The following is a 24232-nucleotide window of genomic DNA, read 5'->3' as shown; positions in this document are numbered from 1 at the left end:
AAAGCTCTGATGGCCATTCACAGAAAGCACACCTGTGCTTTTCCCGATAGGGGTTTCTTGCTCAAGAAACACCTGTGGAGCATCCATACTTGCCTTTTTTCACAAGAACTCTTGCGCAAAAAGGAGTTATTCCTCGTGGGGAGAGGAATAATTCTCCTGGCAAAAGCCCTTTCTTCTGCCGATTTACTTGCACAAGAACGCGTTTGAGGTGTGGATGCTCTACAGGTTTTTGCGCAAAAAATGTTTTTGCGCAAAACCTTGTAGTGTAGACATGGCCAAAAAGCTCTTTCAGAAAAAGGTGTGTGTGGACGGGGAAGAGGGAGTTCTCTCTAAAGAAGAGGAAAGAGGGGAAAGCACAGGTGCGCTGATGGCCAATCTGTCCATAGTAATCGCAGCTTACATGTGAGAAAGTGTCCATTCAGTGTGGACGCTATCTTTCATAAAAACAGATCGGTTTTTTGATGCACTTTGGCAGTGTGGATGCTCTCTTTTGGAAGAAGTTTTTCAGAAGATCTCTTCCAGAAAAGCTTCTTCCGAAGGAAGCCTGCAGTCTAGATGTATCCAAGAGGAATGAAGCTTTTGGCACATGCTTCCTCATGCATGGATGGGGCAATTAACAATGCTTTTGTCCTATAATGGCCCTCTTCATTTTTGATTCTCCACCTGGGTGGTAAGAAGGAGCTGCTCTTCCTTTGTGAGTTCAGAAGTTCAGAGAAAGCATTTTTGCAATTATAAAACATTTTTCTCTTGCCTTGTAGCATGAAATACAGACTTTACAAGTAAGAATAATGCATGAAGAAATTTACAAGAATTGTGTGAACATTAAACACATCTAAATACTAAACACACTGGACATTAAACACATCTTTACAAGTCTAACCTGTGTTTTGAAACAACATTAACATATAGGTGAGATGGACTGGTTTCCAGTGATGAATTTCTCAGTGCTCAGCTGATACCTGCTGTCTTGACAAGAGATGGCACCTACTTTATCAGTATCATGCTTCTATTCAGAGTTAGGTGCCTAAATGTTTTTGTGACTCCAACCTGTAGTACATGTTATTTGTTTGCATTATAGAGGCCAGGACCACTTGTGCTAGCTGCTGTACAAAGATAGTACAAAAAGAGAATTCCTGCCTTACATATAAGACAAGCAAAAAAGGTGGATAGAGACAGATGGAGCTCACGAAAACAACGAGACAGAATTGCCTAAATGAGCATTGCAGATATATTGTCACAATGAACATGGTGGGACCATAACTGCAGAATGAACAATAGGATGTTTTATTGCTGCTTTTGTTCTTGGGTGAATTTACTTCAGAGGGGATCAGCTACATGGAAAGGAAGGTGAGGGGGAAGATAAGGGCGGGGAGGAGGGACAGATGTGGAATGAAATTCAGGTGAAGCAAGGGTGAGTAGGGAAGAGGAAGTTTGGTGCAACAGCCCATCAGCCAAGGGCAGAGAAAATCAGAACATTCCACAGCGTCAAATGGAATGTACAAAGATCCATGCTGTGTCTCCTTCCAGCCAAGCTTCTGGACTTCCTGTCTCTCTTCAAACAACTCATATTATGATAGGAGGCACTTCCTGAGTTCTAGTGCCCCTCAGAGTTTCCCCTGAATAGTCTTTATCAAGGTGGATAAAGTGGGACTGGGCACCATTGGAACTCCATTCCTCAGTAAAGCTTCTTTGTTTTGCCTTCTTCTGGTCCAGGCAAAGTCCATAAGAGCCCTAGACATTGACCAGGTACATTGTGCTAGGCAAAAGTATGATCTTTGCCTCAGAGCTTATACCTCAGTCTCCAGCTAGCTAGGCTGGGCCCTTGCCATTGGACACCAGTCTGGTCATAGTGTTCTAGGTACTCCATACTTCCTCACTGCAACTCATTCTATCCAGGGAAGGAGGCCACACACCCTAAAAGAAGCTCCAACTGCTGCAAAATGTGGCAGTCTCTCTGTTTCCCAACCAAGAGAGGTCCAGTGAGCTCACCATCCACTGACTGCTGCTTGTATATAAAACACAGTTCAAGTTCTCTGGTATAGTATCAACCCTAGGACTTCCCATCTCTCTCCCAGAGATATTGGCTATGTTCCACTGGAGCAATGAAGCTGTTAGCCAACAAGCAAGGGCTGTGTATCTACATTACACTGATGGATTCTAGTGTCACAGTACTCTGTAGGAACCCACAAAACATACCTGGATCCAAGTTCCTCCCTAGTTCAACTCCATTGACATCAATGGGCTTACACCCAGGATGAACTTGTCTAAAGGTGTCCAACCAATGAAGTGGACCGGCAAAGAGAACTGGGGATCCAATGAATTGCCTTTGCCTTCATTTGCAAACTGTACAGCTATCTACATATTTATTCTATCCTGTGCATAACTGTTCAGCATGAACAAGGACACAGCCAGCTACAGATCTGACATCTTTGTGATAGTGACTCTGTGGCGGCATTGAAAAGAAAGCAGGGGAAGGAACAGGGTCACAGAGAGGACAAAGGAAAAAAATAGCTGTCTAAATCATATATCATTAGAGTGATGCTCATTGAATTACCTCTCTCAGGGCCTGTCAAAACATGTGGTGCCCTTGCAATATGATGTGAATTAAATGCCTTCTGGCCCCTGAAATATTGTTTTCAAGGCCAAATGTGTACTTTCACAGCTTCCCGTTAGTAGTTACTAAGAAGCGTTCAGAACATGTCATTGGCTCCTATGATTTTTTTTAAAAAATACAGAAATACAGCAGTACATGATAATGTGAAAGTGAAAGCCAGGACACACAGATGTCCTATGGACTTCTCAGCCATGGGTGATAATCACCAGATCTCCATCTTCAGAGACATTGGTCAATGCTTGTTATTTGTTTGCCCCCAGTAGAAAAAGTTAGTAGGAACCATCTCCCCATATTCCCTTTGTACATTTAATATTATTATTATTTATGATATTATTGTAGCCTCTATGAGCTCTCATTACAGACCTGAACTCTAGTCTACTAGGTGCTGCACAAACAAAAAAAGACAGTGTCTTCCTTGAAAAGCTTATAATCTATGTATTAGGCAAGAGGAAAAAGGTGCAGAGTAACAGATTGGTGGGGGATTGCAAAGAAACCCTGTGACAATCTTAGTCAACATAGGAGTCTCAGAACACTAGTAGTCTAACTGCTGCGAAGTTTTTTGAAGGGTTCATGGCAAAGGAGAGGTTTAAAGAGAAATGTGAAGGAGGGTAGTGAGTTAGTTTTATGGATATTTATGTGAAGCAACCCCATGAGCAATGGGCAATATGGGGAAAGCACAAAGGTGTTTGAAAAATGAATGTGTGGGTGATGGAGACTGACAATGTGGGCTTATTAGAGGAGTTGATGGATCTTTTGGTATTGAATGAGGGGTGCAGTTTGATTGGGAAGGTCCTTGTAAGTTAAAACATGTGGTTTGCTGCAACTGACAAGAGGAAGCCAGTGGAGAAATAGAGAGGGGCAATATCTTTGTGCTCCATTAATTGTGAGTGAGTTTGTCATTCTCAGTTGTTTGGAAAATTCTGTGCAAATGCCAGATGACTTGGAATGTTAAATGAAGCACCATCAGGTAGAGTTGATGAAGAGGAGAACGATATTGTGGACCAGATCTTCAAATCTGTACTCATTTGGGACTTATATGAACCTCCTTTGAGTCAAAATAATTAGGGCCTGAGGATTTGGCCTGATATTATTGCTACTCTTATTTACTGTTGCTTGTACAGTGTAGAAGGCAAAGTACATTACAAACAGAAAGACATGAACCCTTCCCTGACAATTTGCAAACAAAGGCCTCAGTCCTATACAGCATAGCTGAATTCTGAGTCCATGCAGAGGTCCACAGACTTCTGGAATGTTCTGACCATTTTGGGGGGCCTGTCCAAGCTTTGTTCTTTGCATGCTCAGGGCCTAATTTACTTGCTACCAGATGAGATGAGGCACTGTGATGTTGGAAATGAGGGTTGAGGAAGGATGAATGTTACACCAATATGATAATATGGTTATTCAGTTTAGGAATGTGAGCGTTTTGGTGATTCTGTTACATTACTGCAACCCCAAGTCCCCAAAAAAATGGAGTCCAGCTCCTCAAAATCCTGAGATTTAAATAAATCTTCTGGTTCCTTTTGATTTGCCTTTGGTTTGGGGTTCTTAGGGTACATACAGGTGATGTTTGTAGGCTTTTCTCTGCAATCATGTGGGTTAGAAACATGCAGTGGTGTTAAAAATGAAAGCTAAGAATCTGGTGAAAATTGAATTTCAGGATCTGGGGCTTTAAGAAAAAAATCATGAGCCTTGCAATTAAATTGTAAAAGGTGGCAACACTGATTATTATTATTAATATTTAAAACAGCTAATTACAGCAGCTTGTTTTGCAACAACAACAATAATTCTTCTTTAGATCATTTCATCCAAGCATCTGAGTTTTCTTTACCATTAATAAATGAAGGCTCACAATACTTCTGAGTTAGTCTCCTGAATAACTCCTATCAAGTATACAGGAAAGCTCTGCTGACGTATACAGAGGTACTTGATTATCCTAAAATAATACAGTGAATCAGAGTCAAATATGGCAATAGAACCTAGGAGATCTAGCTTCCAGCTCCTTGTTCCACCCAGAAAACATGTCCTCTTCAATCACTGTATACATTTAATGTACATAAAATGTTGAAATAAATTTTGTGCCCAGTGTAAATGAAGTGTACACCTGAGAACTTCAATTCAGAGTGTTGATTTCCATTCTGAAGACTAGAGAAACTGCTTTTTCATCCTTTGTTTGGCTCTGAGATAGGATATTGCATTTTAGTGGGGGTGGGAGAGTGATTCTTTTTGTCCTCTGTGAACACAGCAAAAGTCATATACTGGACATGAAGTAAAAATGAACAATGCCAGGTGTTCCTCAGGGAAAATCTTGCCATACATCACTCTGCCAATGTATTACATGGTGAGGCCTCCACAAATAAAAAGAATGGGAAGAGCTATTTTTCTTCTCTTTTCTATCTTTTCTTACGTGTTCTTACACACTAAAATGAGTTACCCTTCCATTTAGTGAGGGATTATTAATAGATGTGGAGAGCTAGACTTTGGAAGCCACGTTCAGTTCATAACAGCTTTAATTAATCTACTTCCTTGTGAACAATGCTACCTATTCTTATTTGCCAGTATCTTTACATTAACTAGCTGTATTTGTGTCTATATATAAAGAAATTGTATCACACCTACAGATATTGTAACACACACAATTCTGCTAGGTACTGCATAAATATATGTATCACACACATATTCCCACTCGCACATACAGATTTTTCTATGTGCAACATTTAATTGTGTGTGTGTGTGTGTGTGTGTGTGTGTGTGTGTGTGTGTGTGTGTGTAGAGATAGATAGATGGATAGATAGATTCAGACCAGAGGGTTAAGGGGAAAGGAGAGAAAATATATTAGCTCAGATTAAATGGGTCTCTGTTCCCAGGGTAGACAAAGAAGGGCTGATCCAGAACCAACATTAACCTGCTAGAAACAGTCAGAGCAATGAGGCCAATTAAAACATCTAGAACCAATTAAGAGGCTTCCAGAATGAAGGGAGATAGACTAATTAAAACATCCAATTGCAAATGGTTTAAAAGGGCATCCCTTCTGTTTACTCAATGTGTCTACTCTGCACCCATAGCTTGAAATAAGCTATACAATTTGAGCTATGTAAATTGCATAGCTTATTTTGGGTCAATTTAGAAATAACTTATTTCAAAAAGGTACTTACTCCTCGTGGAATGAGGTTTACAGGGATGTCCGAAGAGCGAGCCCGTTATATTTTAAAATTAATGGGCTTGCTCAAAAGACATGGAATACACAAGCTACAGGAACCCACAAGGGGAGAGGCAATTCTTGATTTAGTCCTGAGTTGAGTGCAGGATCTGGTTCAAGAGATAACTATAACAGGACCGCTGGGAAATAGTGACCACAATATAATAACATTTAACATTCCTGTGGTGGGAAGAATACCTCAGCAGCCCAACACTGTGGCATTTAATTTCAGAAAGGGGAACTATGCAACAATGAGGAGGTTAGTTAAACAGAAATTAAAAGGTACAGTGACTAAAGTAAAATCCCTGCAAGCTGCATGGACATTTTTCAAAGGCACCATAATGTATACCTCAAATTAAAAAGCACAGTAAAAAAACTGAAAAAGAGACACCGTGGCTTAACAACCATGTAAAAGAAGCAGTGAGAGATAAAAAAGGATCTTTTAAAAAGTGGAAGTCAAATCCTAGTGAGGACAATAGAAAGAAGCATAAACACTGCCAAATTAAGTATAAAAATGTAATAAAAGCCAAAAAGGAGTTTCAAGAACAACTAGCCAAAAACTCAAAAGGTAATAAGAAAATGTTTTTTAAGTACATCAGAAGCAGGAAGACTGCTAAACAGCCAGTGGGGCCCCTGGATGATCGAGATACAAAAGGAGCACTTAAAGACGATAACGTCATTGCAGAGAAACTAAATAAATTTTTGCTTCAGTCTTCATGGATGAGGATGTTAGGGAGATTCCCAAACCTGAGCTGTCCTTTGCAGGTGACAGATCTGAGGAACTGTCACAGATTGAAGTGTCATAAGAGGAGGTTTGGAATTAATTGATAAACTTAACACTAACAAGTCACCGGAACCAGATGCTATTCACCCAAGAGTTCTGAAAGAAATGTAATGAAATGTAAAATTGCGGAACTATTAACTATAAATCAGCTTCTGTATCCAATGACCGGAAGATAGGTAATGTAATGCCAGTATTTAAATAGGGCTCTAGAGGAGATCCTGGCAATTATAGACCATTAAGTCTAATGTCAGCACCGGGCAAATTAGTTGAAACAATAGTAAAGAATAAAATTGTCAGACACACAGAAGAACATAATTTGTTGGGCAAAAGCAACATGGTTTCTGTAAAGGGAAATCGTGTCTTACTATGCTATTAGGGTTCTCTGAAGGGGTCAACAAAGATTACAAGAAGGATCCAGTAGATATAGTGTACTTAGATTTCCAGAAAGCCTTTGACAAGGTCCCTCACTAAAGGCTCTTACGTAAATTAAGTTGTAATGGGATAAGAGGGAAAATTTTGTCATGGACTGAGAACTGGTTAAAAAACAGGAAACAAAGGGTAGGAATAAATGATAAATCTTCAGAATGGAGAAGGGTAACTAGTGGTGTTCCCTAAGGGTCAGTCCTAGGGCCAATCCTATTCAACTTATTCATAAATAATCTGGAGAAAGGGGTAAACAGCGAAGTGGCAAAGTTTGTAGATGATACTAAATTGTTCAAGGTAGTTAAGACCGAAGTAGACTGTGAAGAACTTCAAAAAGATCTCACCAAACTAAAGCAACAAGGAGTCCTGTGGCACCTTATAGACTAACAGATGTATTGGAGCATAAGCTTTCGTGGGCAAAGACCCACTTCGTCAGATGCATGTATTCTATTAGATGTATATGATTTGTAGTTGTTCTGGAATTAGATCCAGATTTATGTTGGAATGAGTATGTTCCTGGAAGCTCTCAAGGCACACCAGAGAGTGTGTACAAGACCAGCCATTTTACACCGCCATTTTACATTCATTACAAGCAAGGGACTGCAGCAAGGGAGTGGATAGGGCTTTCCCCAACTAAACACCATCACCACAGGGGTGCTCAGGATCTCTTTTGGGTTAAAACATCAGGCGCCCAGGCACATCTGTGAGTGTGACCTACTCCCCAGTAACCATTAAAAAGGGGATAGAGAATAAGACGGAGAATATCTTATTGCCGTTACATAAATCCATGGTATGCCAACATGTTGAATACTGCGTACAGATGTGGTCTCCTCATCTCAAAAAAGATATATTGGCTTTAGAAAAGGTTCAGAGAAGGGCAACTAAAATGAGTAGGGGTTTGGAATGGGTCCCAAATGAAGAGAAATTAAAGGGACTAGGACTTTTCAGCTTGGAAAAGAGGAGACTAAGGGGGGATATGACAGAGGTCTATAAAATCATGAGTAGTGTGGAGAAAGTGAATAAGGAAAAGTTATTTACTTGTTCCCATAATATAAGAACTAGGGACTACCAAATGAAATGAATGGGCAGCAGGTTTAAAACAAATAAAAGGAAGTTCTTCTTCACACAGCGCAAATTCAACCTGTGGGACTCCTTGCCTGAGGAGGTTGTGAAGGCTAGGACTATAACACGGTTTAAAACAGAACTATATAGATTAATGGGGGTTAAGTCCATAAATGTCTATTATCCAGTATGGGTAAGGAATAGTGTCCCTAGTCTCTGTTTGTCGGAGGATGGAGATGGATGGTGGGAGACAGATCGCTTGATCATTGCCTGTTTGATTCACTCCCTCTGGGGCACCTGGTATTAGCCACTGTTGGCAGACAGGATACTGGGTTGGAAAGACCTTTGGTCTGGCCCAGTATGGCCAATCTTACGTTCTTAATATCTATTTTGGGATATTTCTGGTATCCTGAAATAGCTCCACAGTGTAGACAAAGACTCGGTGGTGAGCTAATGAGAGTAAGGGTATGACAAGGCATCGGCGCTATTTTGGGATAGGTCTAGTATCCCGAAATAGCATTTTCCGAATCATAACAACATCCCATTATTTCAAAATTCAGTTGAAATTACGGGCTTGCTATTCCGACATCCTGGTAAACCTTGTTCCACGTGGATTAAGGGACTTGTCAGAAGAGAGCTCTAGTTTGAAATTTGGCACTCTGTAGATGGCGCCATTTTTTGAAAAGAGGAGACTAAGGGGGGATATGATAGAGGTCTATAAAATCATGACTGGTATGGAAAAAGTGAATAAGGAAGTTATTCACTTATTCCCACAATAAAAGAACTTGGGGTCACCAAATGAAATTAATAGGCAGCAGATTTAAAACAAACAAAAGGAAGTTTTTCTTCACTCAGTGCATTGTCAACCTGTGGAACTCCTTGCCAGAGGATGTCGTGAAGGCTAGAACTTTAACAGGGTTCAAAAAAGATCTAGATCGATTCATGGAGAGTAGGTCCATCAATGGCTATTAGCCAGGAAAGGTAGGAATGGTGTCCCTAGCCTCTGATTCTCTGGAGGTGGGTGACAGGAGAGGGATCATGTGAGGATTACCTGTTGTGATCTCTCCCTCTGGGGCATCTGGTATTGGCTACTGTTGGGAGACAGGATACTGGGCTAGGTGGACCTTTGCTCTTACCCAGTATGGCCGTTCTTATGTTCTTCTTATGTTCTTATGAATTAGACTATCTCGAAATAAGCTACACAATTTGTGTAGCTCAAATTGTGTAGCTTATTTCAAGCTAACAGCACTGTGTAGCTGCACCCTAAGTGTGGTGGTTAGTCTAGGAGAAGAAAGCACAAGAAATCAGACACCAGGAGGAAGAACTTCCGGTAAGGAAGGGTGTTGGGGAAGGCTGTGGGGAAGTGGCCCAAGGATTTGTAGCTGTCACACAACTGTTAACACCATTACAGACAGCAAAAATGCAAAACCAGAGACAAAACAAGCTACTCCCTAAAACAGAGGTGCAATTCATGCCACCTTGTTTGAGTTTGGCACTCCTGGAACTGCTATGTTCCCACATTTTCCTAATTGCACTCCCTAGGCAAGCAGCATCAAGAAACTCTTTACACAGTGAAGTGACAACCTGCAGTTCCAACACCATTTTCAAATAAACCAGACAGAGCAGCACAGACACACACCTGGACCAGAGAGTACCAGGCATCCTTTTGACACTCAGAATAGGGCCACATTGTGCCAACTAGTGTGATTAGTTCACCCTGCCTCCCACATGTCAAACATTACTACACCTTGTAAAGTCCATAACCTACACTCTTCAAAGTGTATCGGGCTTTATAATAAAAGCCTCACCTTCTAGTACAGGTTGGCCCTCCTTGGTCCGGAATCACTAGGACTTGACCAGCCTGGAACAAGAGAGTTTGCTGGATCTAGGGAGTTCTTCTGCCACCGGCCCCCCCAAGCCCACCACCCGCTGCTGGCAGACTGCCCCAGCAGGCAACCCCTGCCTCGCCTACCTCCCATGACCTGACAGAACTACTTGCCTAGCTATTGATGGCTCCATGGGCAGCATAGGCTCTGGCTCCTGCAGTGCAGGCTCTGGTCCCGTGTAGCCGGGGGGCTGGATCTCCGACCTCAGCCCCACACAGCCAGGGGAAGCTGTGGGAAGCTGAGGGGCTCTGAATCTGGCCCCACGCAGCCCCAAACCTGGCCCTGTGACACCAGGGGAAGCTTCTGGGCTCTGGCCATGGCCCCATGCTTTTACAGGGGCTTTCAAAAGAGGGGTTTTTTCCCCAACATTTGGCCCCGTGTAGACGGGTTCAAATGGAGGGAAACCCTCTTCCGGGGAAAAAAACGGCCTAATCCCTTTCTTCTCTTGTGTTGAAAAGAAAAGAAAAGAAAAGAAAAGAAAAGAAAAGAAAAGAAAAGAAAAGAAAAGAAAAGAAAAGAAAAGAAAAGAAAAGAAAAGAAAAGAAAAGAAAAGAAATCTTATTGACCTGTTAACTAGAGATCTAATCAAAACTCAACCACAATCAAAGTTATGGGTCAGAAGGAAAGGCAATGTCCATTACATTTGCAGTACATAAGTGGGAAATACACATTTTATTACTCTGAAGGTTAATGTGCTCATTAGATTACGGCAGTTCATTATGCAATGGTGCAGTGGCTGACGTGTGATATATAGCAGTTGGAAGCAACATTTCATGCATCAACTAAACAGCCCCCCTCCCCAGCTCCCAAAGAACACAGACACTTATAAAGATAAACTGAACAGAAAACTTCATTTATGTAGAGCTTGTAGGTCCATTTAATCAGGGAAGGAGACATTAATTTTTTTGAGACGCAAGAGAAATAGTAGGGCAAGTTGGCTTAACAGGCACGACGATGTAGATTTGGTCTGACAATGTTTATGATGACCACAGCTTTTTTTGTGTTCCCCTTTTCTCCCCAACATAATTGCTTTTGACTAGGCAAATCATGTTCTCATTGTAATGTCACTGCAATTTATGATTCCATAAAGCATTTGAATAGGATATTTTGTTTTTTTATATGCTTTCATTTCATTTTAATGCCACCCATGGAAATTACCTACCAAAAGCTGTGCGTGCCACTTTTTATATTAAATACCAAATGGTATCACTTTTTTTTCATCTCTTGATTACAATCAAGTCTCATTTCAGTTTTTATTATGAGATCATTTTCCTACCTCAATTAGAATCCTAAGGTTAATTTCCACTAACACTTTGCACTAAATGTCAGGCTAAGCCAACATTTTACAGAAATAAAATGGAAAGCATAGGTCATGTTTCTTTCATTGAGCCCTGTGTTGCCTTACATAGAAGGCTGCTGTTTCTTGCTGCACAGTTCACAGAAGTTCCCTAAGCCGAGTTCCGATTCCCCAAAAATCTGAGTTCTTATTCCCCAAAAGGAAAAGTGCCATAGACTTCAGGAACTCCAGAAGGGACATTTTTATTTCATGTGGCAGCCGCTTATACCGTACGGTAATGGATAACTGTATAAAACCCTAAGTTAGAAAGATAAAGTCACGTTGTTTTCCTCATACTTGGTGGGCATTGGAGAAGGAGAAACACTATATTGTATTCTCCCCTTCCTAAACAACAGGCATCTAAGTGGATATCTTTACTGAAGCAGCTATGAATAACTCAGACGCTTCAAAATTATCCCACTCTTGGGTGTATCTAGACTACAGAATTTTTTCGAAAAAAGTAGCCTTTTTTTAAAAAAAAACTTCACCTGCGTCTAGACTTCAGCCGCGTTCTTTCGAAAGTAAATCAAAAGAACGCGGCTGTTTTTTCAATCGCGGTAAACCTCATTTTATGAGGAATAATGCCTTTTTTTGAAAGTACTCTTTGGAAAAAAGGCTCTATTGAATGCAAACTGTGCTTTTTCGAAAGAGAGCATCTAGACTCTCTTTCGAAAAAGCGGCTCAATTTTTCGAAAAAGCTGCTTGTAGTCTAAACGCTCTTTTTCTAAAGAGGTTTGTAGTCTAGACGTACCTTTGGAGTAAATATTTGTGCAAGCAGGGGTGGTCTGTCTAAAGGCAGATTTTGTGCTGCTTGCAGAGAAGGAAACCTGAAAAGCAGATAGGTCCCTCTGTGAAAACAGTGTCTTTTTCCATGCATTTCCTTGGGGTCGGTAGGCTTAAGAGTCTGCACCTCAATCTCCTTTATGGCCCCACCCATCCCCAATACATTCCATATGGGAGTAAAATTCCAAGGAAGCGCCTTCATGAGCCATAAAACTCTATATGGTTCTGCCTTTATATGTCAGTACAATTTGGCCCATTCTTCTTATCAAAGGCTCAGGCAGACATTTTGCACATTTTAAGATGCTTCTCTGACACCTAACATGTACTGAAGAAAAAAAATAATTTTTTAAAAAAGTGCTTACAATAAAATGATTGTAGAATGAATAATTCATTAAAATTTATATTGAGAAAGAAACAATAGTGGAGTATAAATAATGAAATGCATATTAATGTCAGGTTTTGCACAGAACAGCTTTGCTGCATGCATACACATTGTATGGATTTGGGATTTGCTTTATATTGTATTAATGAGGGTTCATATTTCTTCCTCCTGAAGAAGGGCACACGGAAGAGGAAAAAATAAAGTAAAATGCCCATGGCTTTGAAGACACAGGTATCTCAGTGCATATGTAGCAGCAGTTCTCATATTCAGCTGGTCAAAAAATGGAAAATTTCACCTTAGTCAAAATGAAAAACCGTCTTTCCATCAGAGCTGAAATTTTCCATAGAAGGCAGGTTTTGTTTAGCTGAACATCCAATTTGTCATTAAAAAAATAGTTCCGTCAGACAGTTTTCAATGACCCCTAATCATAGGAATAAAAATGTATGCAATGGCATGAATGCGTGTAGGGCAAGATTTGGTTCTCCTTCTCCATGCATGCTCTGTAGTATAAGCATGTCCATTGATTTCAGTGGGGCTACTCATGAAAAAAGATACTTCAGTGTCAATGAGGACAACAGAATTTAGCCCTTAGGTTGTAAAGGCACAAGGGAAGTTAGCATGTAAAATGGAGTTATAGATTAAGAGAAAAAGTGGCATATATTAAAAACTGGCTAGAGGACACGAAGAAAAAAGATTCATTAATGCAACCCTTTTTACTATTAGTTCATATCCTTATTCAGATTCCATTTCAAGCTTACGCCTTTGTCAAAAAAATATTTCTCTATCTCTACATATATATTATAATTAATGTGGGTGGCCCAGTAGTGGAACCAGGCATATAGTCAGATGTAATTGATAAGCAGTAACTGCTAAGCCTCAGCTCTGATGCATACCTAGGGGGAAACATTTTAGAAGAGAACTAACAAGAAGATATTACATTAATATTAATGGCATTTTATTTCCATCCTAAAGGGAAAATATGATCAAGTGTTTTTCCTCTCTGGCTCCTCTTATCTTTTTTTCCTGGGAAAGTTAGAAGCTAAATTATATGAAACTAACCACTTTGCTCCCCTGTTATACATTTTAAAAAAACATAACCATGACAAAATATATTATACAAAACTGTTCTTGAAAATGGCCAAAAGATTTCATCAAATGTTTTCAATATGATCAAAACTTTCATTTTTTCCAGGAAACTTTCTATTTTATACTTTACCAAAAATTGTTACTAAAATTGTAATCCAGTGTTCTTTCATTTACCAAAAACGAGTAATTTCCAAACAATTCCTAGGAAAAGAATTGGTAAAAAATGAAGAAAAGCCTGGGGAGGAAGGGAAGGGAAAGCTCAGGGTTTGGGGTCTTGCTGGCTCTCTCATCTCACAGCACTGCGGGTGCGGGGGCATCAGTGGGGAGTGGATGTGGAGGGTGGGGCAGGAGGGATAGGGGGTGCAGAGGAAGCGGGAGGGGGACAGGGGTGGGAAGCAGAGTGAGAGCTGGGGCAGCCACAAGGGCTGGAGCAGGAGGAGGCAGGAACCTGTCCACCAAGGTCTGGAGGTGGCTGCGGAGGGCACGGTCCTGCTCCTCCAGCACCTCCAAGCTCTGCTGCCGCAGCTGCAGGTCCTCCCGGACCCAGTGGTCCTGTGTGTGGAGCTGGTGCTCCAGTAGTCGCAGGTGCCGCCGCTGATAGTCCTCCAGGTTGCAGGTCCTGCTGGTCCAGGTGCGGGTGGCTCTTGCAGGCGGGGTCGTGCGCCCTGCAGGTCCATTCTCCCTGGGGACACAGTGGGTGAAACCCAGCCCCCCTCTGCAAGGCGAGGTCGGCATGTGGGGAATGAGCCAGGGCCCCTACATGACACCCAGCTGCTGCTCCATGGTGGGCAAGGCCCAGGTGCACGGTCCCTGGGCTCCCTCTCCCCCCCCCCCATACACATAAGGGGAGCATGATGGCACTCACATGTGGAGCCCTCCCCGGCCTCGGACGACACAGCCAATGTGCTCTGTGGGATGCCTCAGGGGTTCTGGATCCTGGGCATGCTCCCTGCAGGCTCCTGGCTCTTGGCATCCTCCTCCTCCTCCGTGTCAGGGACGGGGCCCTTTGCCCCGGGGTCGATCACCACCTGAGGGGGCATGGACTGCGTGAGCCCCCAGGATGCGGTCCAGTGCCTCATAATGAGGGCATGCCTCCGGGTCGGACCCTGGCTGGGAGGCCCTGGAGTAGGCCTGCCGCAGGTCTTTAAACTTGCAGCAGACCTGCTCCCGGGTCTGCATGTGGCCTCTGGTGGCCATGCTGGCATCCATGTGGCTGTAGACGGCCGCGTTCCTGTGCCTAGTGCGGAGATCTTGGACGTTGGAGGCCTCCCCCAAACCTCAATGAGGTCCATGATCTCCGCACTAGACCAGGTGAGCGCCCGCCTTTTGTGGCCCCAGGCAGGCTCCTGGGAGCCGCCAGCCTAGTCCTGGGAAGAGGTGGAGAGCTGGGTGGCAGCAGGTGGCTGGCTCATCTAGTGCCAGGTGCAGGGTCTGCTGGCTGGATGCTGGCAGGCTTGCAACTGGCACGGCACCATGGGCAGACTATGCCCCTTTAAGGGCTCCGGGGCTGGGAGGGGGGCAGAAGAGTTTTCCTGGTTTGGCCCAGAGTGGCCACCAGGGCAACCTGGGAAGGGCTAGCCTCCAACTAGTTTGAATTAAGTGGCTACACAGCCCTTAATTCGAATAGTGATAGAAATGTAGCCGTGTTAGTCTGGTGTAGCCGAAACAAAATACAGGACTATGTAGCACTTTAAAGACTTTCAAATCTGCACTTGAAAGGGAATCCTCTGAACTGTCATTCATGCTAAAATTCGACACTCTACGTGTCGGTCTCAACAAAGACAATAACTATCTTACCCATTACAAAGATAGCTTCCCCAATTATCACCTCTAATACCATTAGCTCACAGACATTTACCTTCCTTCCCCCCCGTATCCCCATTCTGTTCTGAAATGTGATTTGTCCTTTTCATATGTGTTCACTTTTTTTTAATTGTATCCTTTGGTATATATGGTTGTGACTATTTTCTTCCACTATTTGATCTGAGGAAGTGGATCTGGCCCACGAAAGCTCATCATCTAATAAACCATCTTGTTAGTCTTTAAAGTGCTACATAGTCCTTAATTCGAACTATTTAATTCGGACTAGGCGTTACTCCTCGTAGAATGAGGTTTACCTATTTCGAATTCAGCGCGTCGCTAGTTCGATTTTAATTCGAAATAGCAGTTTGCATGTGTAGCCCCTAGTAAAGTTAATTTGAACTAACAGCTGTTAGTTCAAATTAACTTTGTAGTGTAGACATACCCTTAGTGAAAGACAATTTTAAATGATTTTTTATCACAAAATAATGTCCTTATTTTTCAACAACCTAGAATTGTAGAATCCTAGGGCTGGAAGAGACCTTAGGAGGTCATTGAGTCCAGCCCCTTGCCCAAAAGCAGGACAAACCCTATCTAAATTATCCTAGACAGGGCTTTGTCAGGCTGAGACTTTAAAATCTCTAGGGATGTAGATTCCATCACCTACTTAGGTAACCCATACTAGTACTTCACCACCCTCCAAGTGAAATGGCTTTTCCTAGACCTCCTCGGCTGTAACTTGAGACCATTGCTCCTTGTTCTGCCATCCATCACTACTGAGAACAGCCTCTCTCCATCCTCTTTGGAACCTCCCTTCAGGATGTTGAAGGCTGCTATCAAATCCCCCCTCACTCTTCTCTTCTGCAGAATAAATAATCCCAAATCCCTCAGCCTCTCCTCGTAGGTAAATCCCCTAATCATTTTGGTTGCCCTCCACTAGACCCTCTCCAATGTGTCCTTTCTGTAATGGGGAGCCCAGAATTGGATGCAATATTCTAGATGTGGCCTTACTAGTGCCGAATAAAGGGGAATAATCACTTCTCCAGATCTGCTGGCACTGCTTCTCCTAATGCACACTAATATGACATCAGCCTTCTTGGCTACAAGGGCACACATTGGACTCATATCTAGCTTCTCATCCACTGTAATCCCCAGGTCCTTTTCTGCTGAACTGCTACCTAGCCAGTCGGTCCCCAGCCTGTAATAAAGGTTTGGATTCTTCCGTTCCAAGGGCAGGACTCTGCACTTGTCCTTGTTGAACCTCATCAGATTTATTTTGGCCCAATCCTCTAATCTGTCTAGGTCACTGTGGACCCTTTCCCTGCCCTCCAAAGTATCTACCTCTCCCACTACCTTAATATCATCCACAAACTTGCTGAGGGTGCAATCCATCTGCTCATCCAGGTCATTAATGAAGATGTTGAATAAAACTGGCCCTAGAACTGATCCTTGGGTTACTCCACTTGAAACCGATCACCAACCAGACATCGAGCCGTTGAGCACTACCTGTTGGGCCCAAAAATCTAGCCAGCTTTCTATCCACCTTATAGTCCATTTATCCAATCCGAATTTCCTTAACTTGCTGGCAAAAATATTGAGGGAGACCGTATCAAAAGCTTTGCTAAAGTCAAGTTATATCACATCCACTGTCTTTCCCATATCCACAGAGCCAGTTACCTCAACATAGAAGCTAATCAGATTGGTCAGGTATGACTTGCCTTTCGTGAATTCATGTTGACTATTTCTGATCCCTTTCCCCTCTTCCAAGTACTTCAGAATGGATTCCTTGAGGATCCCCTCCATGATTTTTCCAGGAACTGAGGTAAGGCTGACTGGACTGAAGTTCCCTGGATTGTCCTTCAATTTTTAAAGATGGGCACTAATTTGCCTTTTTCCAGTCATCCGGGATCTCTCCACACATTTTCAAAGATAATGGCCAAAGGCTCTGCAGCGACCTTTGCCAACTCCCTCAGTATCCTCGGATGCATTAAATTTGGACCCATGGATTTGTATATGTTTAGCTTTTCTAAATAGTTCTTAACCTGTTCTTTCTCCTCGTAGGGCTGCCCACCTCCTTCCCATACTTCATTACCTAGTGCATTTGTCTGGGAGCTGACCTTGTCCATGAAGTCACTAGGTTACCTCCCTCATCCAGGAAGGGCCCCTCACCCTTTCTGATCACCCTTTTATTGCTAACTTTCCTGTAGAAACTTTTCTTGTTGCCCTTCACATCACTTACTAGCTGCAATTCTAATTGGCTACGTCTACACTGGCCCCTTTTCCGGAAGGGGCATGGTAATTTTTGAGATCGTCATAGGGAAATCCGCGGGGGATTTAAATATCCCCCGCGGCATTTAAATAAAAATGTCCGCCACTTTTTTCCGGCTGTAGAAACTTTAAAGTAGGAATAAGAGATCCTCCGGAAAAGGGCTTTTTTCCGGAGGATCTGGCCAGTGTAGACGCTCTTTTCCAGCTTTTCTAAAAGCCAGAAAAAAGCGGCGGACATTTTTATTTAAATGCCGTGGGGGATATTTAAATCCCCCGCGGATTTCCCTATGACGATCTCAAAAATTACCATGCCCCTTCCGGAAAAGGGGCCAGTGTAGACGTACCCATTGAGTTTTCACCTTCCTGATTACTCCCCTGCATTCTTGAGCAATATATTTATACTTCTCCCTAGTCATCTGTCCAAGTTTCCACTTCTTATAAGCTTCCTTTTTGTGTTTAAGTTCACCAAGGATTGCCCTGGTAAGCCAATCTGGTCACCTACCAGATATTTGCTTTTCTTACTGCACATCAGGATAGTTTCATCTTGTGCCTTTAATAAGGCTTCTTTAAAATACAGCCAGCTCACCTGGACTTCTTTCCCCTTCATGTTAGCATGCCAGAGAATCCTGCCCATCAGTTCTGAGGGAGTCAACGTCTGCTTTTCTGAAGTCCAGGGTGTATATTTTGTTGCTCTCTTTTCTTCCTTTGGTCTGGATCCTGAAATCTTCCATCTCATGATCACTGCTTCACAGGTTGCTACCCACATCTTCTTCCCCTGCTAGTTCCTCCCTGTTTGTGAGCAGCATGTCAAGCTGTGCATGGTCCCTGGGCAGTTCTTTCAGCACTTGTACCAGGAAGTTATCCCCAGTATTCTCCACAAACTTTCTAGATTGTCTGTGTACTGCTCTATTGGTCTCCCAACAGATGTCAGGGTGATTAAAGTCCCCCATGAAAACCAGGGCCTTGATCTTGAAGCTTCTCTTAGTTGTCTGAAGAAAGCCTCATCTATCTCATCCACCTGATCTGGTGATCTAAATCAGACACCAACCCCAACATCAGCCTCGTTGTTCCGTCTCTAAACTTAACCCATAGACTCTCAACATGCTTTTCTCCCTCCATATACTGGAGCTCTGAGCAATCATAATGCTCTCTTATATACAGTACAACTGCTCCTCCTTTTCTCCCTTGTCTGTTCTTCCTGAACAGTTTATTCCCTGCAATGACAGTGCTCCAGTCATGTGAGTCATCCCAACAAGTCTCCGTTATTCCAATCAAATCACAGTTCTTTGACTGTGCTAGGGCTTCTAATTCTATGTGTTCGTTTCCCAGGCTTCTTGCATTCATGTAGAAATACCTTAGATAACTGGTTGATTATCTGCCCTACCTTCTCCATTTGAAACAGGGATCCTCCTTTGTTGCCCCTTCCTCCTTGTGTTTCTTCCCGGTATCCCACTTCGGGCTTAGGTCACCGTCTCCCAATGAACCTTGTTTAAAGTCCTCCTCACTAGCTTTGCAAGCCGGCCTGGGAAGATGCTATTTCTTTTCTTTGTTAGGTGGATCCCATCTCTTCCTAGCAATCTTTGTACCCAGAACAGAATGCCATGGTCAAAGAAACCAAAGTCCTCTCTCCTATACCACCTGCGCAACCACGTGTTTACTTCCACAATTCAATGATCCCTACCTGGACCTTTTCCTTCAACAGAGAGGATGGACAAGAACACCACTTGCGCTTCAAATTCCTTGATCCTTCTTCTCAGTGCTACATAATTTGCAGTGACCTGCTCAAGGTCATTTTTGGCCATATCGTTAGTTCCTACATGGAGAAGCAGAAAGGGTAGCAATCTAAAGGTTTAATCAGTTTTGGAAGACTCTCGGTCACATACTGAATTCTAGCTGAATTCTCGGTCACCTCCACAGCTTCCACTTATTTCCATCCCTGTCTTTGTTCTTGAATGTCTTTCTTTCCCTCCCCTATCTTCAGACCTCTAGTTCTCTTCCTTACTGAATATTTCAGACATTCAGCTCCCCCTACATGTTAGCCGTGTCACTGAGGCTATGTCTAGACTGCAGAGTTTTTCCAGGATACTTCTGGTATCCCAGAAAAACTCTGCCGCGTCCAGCGACTGCAAAGTTTTTCCTGTGTAGATGGGCCAAATGTCGGAAAAGCCTCTTCTGGGGAAAAAAAAATCAATTTGCATATCTTTTTCTGAAGCCCTTCACCTCTGGCAGTGTAGACATAGCTTGAGACTCAAGTGCCTACTATAGGCTGCTGATTGCTTTACCCATTGCTCTATGTGCTTTGTACTCGCGGGGAATGAGTGAATAGTGCTTTGCTTTTAAATACACTGGTTTTGAGTCACTTTAGTCAGCTCTCTGGTCACAGGCCTGCAAAGTGAAAGGCCTGACAGGAACCAAACTAAGTGGGTCTGTGACATGAATGGGGCTGGGAATGAAGAGGCTGCAGATCAGAGACCTAATCTAAGTGGGGTTGGGCCATAGGGCCCCATCCATGGTGGAAAGCCATTACTGTCACCAACTGGGCACACTTGAGAGGGGATTAAGGCATAGCTCAATCTGTAGCTGGGACAGGTTATATTGTTGCAGGTCCCGCAATACATACTGCACCTCTCCACAAAATACCTTTGAAAGCAGGATAAATAGCAATAAGAGGGAGAGTTTCAGGCTTGCCTGTAAATGTAGGAAAAGAAAGCTGTTAATTTTTTGGTTGATTGAATTCCTCTGTGTCCTCACCCAGGCTAACGTCCCTGTGCCAATTCAATTTGACTCTGCACGGAAGGGTTTTTATTCAGATGAGGACAAAGACAGTGACCCTGCATCAATGCTATTTAACGTGCAGGCTAATCATTCCAAAGGCAGCACAGCTAATGCATGAAGTTTCCTTAAATGAGGCTTGACGTTTTATTCCCTTTTTTGAAAAAGAAAGAAGAAATTTCGGCCTTGTCCTTGGCACTTACAGCAGCACGGAACTTCATCCTAATTTAACAGGATCGTTAGCTGTTGAAAATTGATTACATGCAAGACAGTATGAGACAATGGATCAGATTCTCTGCCGTGTCCAACTCACACCGGGTATGGAAGAGTTATCAGGAAGCCGATTACAAGGCCATGATTTTCTGTCTCATCTCCATTGAGGGTTAATGCAGTCTAGGGTTCATGTCAATTTCCACCAGCTGGCTATGCTGCTTGTGGACCGTATACCAACTAGGGATTGACAGATTCCCTCATGATATGGCCACTCATCCTTTTCCTCCTCAATTTATAGGGTTCCTGCATCAAAAGATTCGGATTGGGGAGCATAAGTCCAGTCTCTGCCTGCTCCTTTCAGACTGGAGATGTCTTCAGCAGGTAACATTCAGGAAATTATAACCTGGAATCTATTCTGGCTTTTCCATGAGTGGGGAAGGTAGAGATGATAGCTGGTCAGGGATTTTTCAATAAAAGTTTATTTTTTTTGGTCAAAAATACTGATTCACTGAAACTGAAACTTCACAGGAAAAATTTAGTTTTAGAAGACTTGCATGGCCTCATGGCATAATCCAAAAATGTAGCATTTCTACCTCAGTTTCCCCACAATAATCTTCACCCTACTCCCACTGGAGAGATGACTTGGTTCTATAGCCATGCCACTCTGAAATGTCCTATTCCTTTCAAGGTAACAAAATCTCTTAGCTCAAAAATAATATCTAAACAAGAGTGTTTGGCTCTGCTGGGCTTAGTCTTCCACCCACATCTCTACAGGAGACCTACCATTCTCATTCTGTAAACAATAGATCCTGGGCTCATGGCTAAGAGATGGGTGACTGCAGAGCTTATAAACGTAAAATGAAAACTTTAGTGTTTCCATTGTAGATCCAGCTATCCTCTGCAGGAGCTGGATTCCCTATGAACCGTTTTTCCAAATCCTCCCCACTCCCTCTTTCTCCATCACTGCTGATATCACCACCATCTGTCACCTAGGCCCATAAACAGAGCATCATCTTTGACCAAATCTGGAAGTTTGAGTTAAGATACACAACTTCAGCTATGTAAACCGAGCTTGGCACCATCTTCACAGAAGGAGGCTGAGGGGCACAAATGCTCCTATTAGCTTCCCTTATTCCTTGCGACTGCCAGGAGTACCGACACTGGATGGAGCCACCCTTAAGGGGTGTCTAGACTACAGGATATGTTGACAAGGGTGGCCTTTTGATGACAAAACTATACCCGAGTCTACACTGCCGCTGAGTTCTGTCGACATAACCAGGGCTCGACAAATTATACAATCTACTCCCCCGTGGCAAGTAGATTGTAACCCGGAAGAGCCAGGTTCGGGCTATCTGCGCATGCACAGAACGATCTGCGCACGCGCAGATCACCGGACAGCGTTCAGCAAGCCCTGGACATAACGTCCACAGAACTCGGCAGTTTTGACAATGGCGGCAAACCTCATTCTATGAGGAATAACACCTTTTCTCGACAGAGTTTTGTCGACAGAAGGTGTTATTGCGTCTACACTGTCCTTTGTGTCTACACTGTCATGTTGACAAAGCAGCTTGCTTTGTCGACAGAACTGGATGTAATCTAGATGCTTTTTGTTGACAGAGGCTTTGTCAACAGTATCTGTCGACAAAAGCCTGTAGTCTAGATGTACCCTCAGTGTTTGATTCAGTGAGTCTTAGCTAGACCCACTAAATTGAATGCCAGAAGATTTATCTTTGGCATTGTCATAATCAGGAGGGCTGACCAGCAGCCTGGGACTAAGGGTATGTCTAGACTACATGGCTCTGTCGCCAGAGCCATGTAGATTAGTTTACTAGACATACCCAAATGAAGCGGCAATTTAAATAATCGCCACTTCATTTAAATTAAAATGGCTGCCGCGCTGAGCCGATCAGCTGTTTGTCGGCTCAGCGCGCTAGTCTGGACGTTCCATGGTCGACATCAAAGGCATTTGTCAACTGCCGCGGTAAACCTCATCCCACGAGGCATAATGGGGCGGTAGACAAATTGAGATCCGTGTTGTTAAAAATGTTTTTTTCTTTCTTTAAATGTGCTTTTTTCTCTCTTTTGTAATGAAGCTTTCTAACCCAGGGAATTTTCTCTGAGTATATCCATTGGTGGCTCTTATCATCTAGCCACCCAGCTATGCTTGCAACGGTAGTTTTGTTTCGATAATAAAAGTTTGGTTTCTTTTTCTAATTAACCGGTAATGGTTAATTTTTTTGTCCTAGGAGGTCTGTCTGTCTGTCTGATTAAGGAGTCAGCTACCACAGACTGCAGCTTGTTTTTCTCTTTTCTTTTTTCAAGTTCTTTTTGGGGAAAAGAGGTTGAAGTACCTCTGAGGTTTTAGGGAGGAGGTTTCCCAAGTGTTCTCTTCCCTGGTTTTCTTGGAATACTTGGATAGTGGCAGCAGATAGTCCCCAAAGTCCAGATATTAGGATTTGGGGGGGGGGGGGAGTTGTACCAAAGTCTGTAGAGATCAAGTTTTGGGGTGCTTTTGCAGGCTCCTACTTCTGCATTTGTTGTGCCAGAGTGGGGAACAGCCTTAACAGGCATGGTAAGTATAGATGTGGCCTTTGGTTTCTTCCACATCTTGTCTTGCACAAATTCAGTTGCTTCTTCCTCTGTAAGGTTTCTAAGATTTCTCCTTTCTACTTCACTATCCATATAGCCAAAACTCATGTTCAGATCCTAACCTTCTTCCGTCTTGCTTACTATAGTCTCCTTAGTCACTCTGATTTCCCCATTCAACAAGAAATAGGTAAGCTCACCATCCTTGCCCATAGGTGTAACACCATTGTCGCCGTCTGAATCCCTCCACTTGTGCCCCGTCTTTCACCATAAGTTCAAGTGTCATCTCTGTTCTTCCATAATTTTCCTTTCTTGACTTTTAACATGTTGTCCCTCCTCACTTCCCCACCTGTCTGTGACTCTTCTGCCTATTCATCACTACCTTACACAATTATCTCTATGTCTTATTCAATGACACCAGTAGGCACAGAACACCCTTTCTGAACTGGTCCATCAGTCTACTATCCTCCTTCAACTCTCCCCTGAAGACCCATCTCTGACAGAAGGCCAACAAGGGCATGTCTATTCTGGGGAGTTATTTCAAAATAACTCCCCTTCCTTTGAAATAACAGGGTGTGTGTCCACCCTACCAAGCCTGTTATTTCAAAATAATGGTCTTGTTACTGCTTGTGAAGAAGAAGAAGCTCATTTCAAAATAGTTATTTTGGGAGTTATTGTTTTGAAATAACTTATTTTGAAATAACCTGGTAGTGTAGACTTGGCCTAAGGAATGAACCAATTAATAAAACCTTACGGAGCAGATGTAAATAATTGATATTTTATAATGATCGGTATCTATACAAAAGCCTTTTTTTTGTATGTATGACTTACCGGGCATTGTCCCTGCAGGGAAGGGAGCTGGCAGTGTGGTGGTGCAGGAGTCAAGGCACCTTGGGGATGTGGAGGGACAGAGCAGGAGGCTAGGGTTTAGGGGGTACAAGAGTAAGGGGGTATGAGGAGGTGGGGGTCCCACCCGAAACAGACCTTTTCTCTCCCCCAGACCCTGCCTAGTCACCAGAGGCCTATTCTTTCCCCCACTCT

Source organism: Pelodiscus sinensis, chromosome 6, assembly GCF_052426305.1.
Source record: "Pelodiscus sinensis isolate ZL-2025 chromosome 6, ASM5242630v1, whole genome shotgun sequence".
Classification (NCBI taxonomy): domain Eukaryota; kingdom Metazoa; phylum Chordata; order Testudines; family Trionychidae; genus Pelodiscus; species Pelodiscus sinensis.
Note: the sequence above shows the minus strand (reverse complement) of the source record.